The sequence below is a fragment of the Cornus florida genome, unplaced genomic scaffold (genome assembly GCF_030987335.1).
Source record: "Cornus florida cultivar Cherokee Brave unplaced genomic scaffold, ASM3098733v1 CherokeeBrave_3.0.0_Hap2_Chr06, whole genome shotgun sequence".
NCBI classification, from domain to species: Eukaryota; Viridiplantae; Streptophyta; class Magnoliopsida; order Cornales; family Cornaceae; genus Cornus; species Cornus florida.
Genome location: NW_026775576.1, coordinates 21350037 through 21352508, shown reverse-complemented (window position 1 = coordinate 21352508; position 2472 = coordinate 21350037). Strand labels below are relative to the sequence as shown.

Here is a 2472-nt window from a genome sequence, read left to right as displayed (position 1 = left end):
CTTCCTCTTTTGTGTGCAAAGATCTTTTAAGATTTGGCATAAGCTGGAATTTGCTTAATTGCATCCAAAAGTGGGAGATTAATCTTCACTTGCCTAAACATTTCAATGATTTCATTGGTCTTGGTTTTTTGTTTATTAAGATAAATGGATCCTTTCAAGGCATCCGGAAATGAAGCTCTTGGCTCAAAAGCTTTTTCAAAATTTTTCTTTAAAACATCATCAACACAAGAATTTTTCAAGTCCTTTTTCAAATCATGCTTTGATTCATCTTTCAAATAATTTTTCAATGCTTTCTCAACATGATGATCATGCACATACAATAAAGGAGGAATAAAATGTGAAACGGGACGGGTGTCAACTTTTGGTTGCACCGGTTCACTCTCTTCATTGGACATACCTACTTGGTTGTCCACAATCTTCCCACTTCTCAAGGTTGTCACCACATTGACATGCTCAATTGTGGGACCTTCCGATGAGGAATGAGTCTCCACAACATATTGTTGCTTTGTTGGGGTATTCAAAGACATTTTCCCTTTCTCTCTATCATTTAAAGTACTAGTTATTTTTCCTACTTGGGTTTCTAGCTTAGCAATGAATTGAGAATGAGAATGAAGCAATTGAGTGTTCGCCTCTAGAGTGCCTAAAGTGGTCAAAACTTTCTCTTCAAAAGCGTGACTCCTAGAATTTCCTTGAGAATAAGATGGTTGATTAGGGAAATGAGAATTAGATAATTGGTTTCCATGTGATTGAAATGATGATGATCTAAAACCTTGGGAACCTTGGCTTTGCATTGGAGGTGGAACATACTTCCCTTTAAAACCACCTTGGGGAGGGTTTGAGCCTTCCCCTTGGCTTTTCCAAGAAAAGTTTGGATGGTTCGTCCAACTTGGATTATAATGATTGCCATAGAGATTATTCCCTTGGTTAGCAAAAATGGCATTTGCTTGCTTATGGTTGTCATTTTGCATATGTCTATAGGGATAATTGGAAGTAGAATGTAACACACTAGAACAAGTCATACATGATTCATTAGATGCACGGTGATGAACATGATTAGGAGAGGAAGACATTTGATTTGCTGAAGTTTGGTTGATCAAAAATTGATCAAACCTTCGAGATAAGGATTTCATCTCGGCAGCTATATCATTGGAGTTGTCAACTTGATAAAAGCCAACATTCTTCCTTCCATCTAGATTTCTACAATTTTTAGAAGACAGAGATCTATGCATGGAATTTTCACTCATACTTTCATACAATTGCCACACATCATTTTTACGCTTATCAAGATAAGAGCCACCCATAGATGTATCAACCATACTCTTGTGATTATCCGGTAAACTTTCAAAGAAATATTGAACTAGTTGCCACTTAGGTATGTCATGATGTGGGCACTTCCTAAGCAAGTCATTGAATCTTTCCCATGCCTCATGAAACATTTCCCTATCCCTTTGAGAAAATTCAAGAATGGAGGTTCTCATGGAATTGGTCTTATAAACCGGATAGTACTTCTTCAAGAACTCTTGTTGCATTTCTGCCCAAGAAGTTATCAAAAAAGGCCTAAGATTGTTAAACCAATATTTTGCCTTGTCTTTAAGGGTGAAAGGAAAAATTTTAAGTCTTAACACTTCTTTCAGCATGTCCGTGTATTTCACGGTAGAACACACTTCAAAAAACTCATCCAAATGCTTATAGGATTCTTCACTTGGAAGTCCATGATAGTTAGGAAGCATTTGAATGGTTTGTGATTTGATTTCATAGTAATGTGCTCTAAATGGAGGCAATTGAATGAAAGTGGGTGCATTATATTCATTAGGCACATAATGGTCTCTTAATGCAATGGGAGGATTCACAATTGGTGGTGCTAAATGAACACCTTGATTAGCTTGAACCATAGGAGGTTGTGGAGCAAAGATTGGTTGAGGCATTCCCAATGGAATTTAGCCTTGTTGTTGTGGTGGAATAAATGGTCTAGGAATGCCTAATGGTACTTGGATGTTGTCATGATGCACATTAGGGTGAAGGATGCCTTGTTGGTCTATATGACCAAGGTCCTCCACATGGTTGTCATTCAAATCCTCCATTGGTGAAATGGAGTGATGAGAACTACCTCTTCCCTTAGGATTACTGATGCGACCCGAGCGTGTGCACAAAATAATGCACAACACTTCGGTTTTGGAAATGGTATCAAACGGACATCATACTTTAAATTTATATAAAAGCCGCTTAACACTTATACTGTCAAGTATGAAGTGAGAAGGGATCATTCCTAAGGGATTGAACACGTGTTGGGATTAAACTTGATTTTAGTGCTAATAAGATTGCACAAGAGAAAGAAAGAGAGATAAAGAGAAAAAGATTTTTGGAGAAGTGATTAAACTAGAGTTCAATTGAAAGCATGGAAATGGAAATGACAATGCAAGTAAATTAAACTAAGAATTAAAGAGATAGGAAGAGAGTCTTAGGGTTAGGAAT

At 37.1% G+C, this 2472-nt stretch overlaps 1 pseudogene; it reads left to right on the top strand.

Moving 5' to 3' along the window:
• Nucleotides 1–1374: 1374 nt before the first annotated feature.
• Nucleotides 1375–1472, top strand: LOC132315362 (small nucleolar RNA R71; annotated as a pseudogene).
• The last annotated feature ends 1000 nt before the right edge of the window (nt 1473–2472 follow it).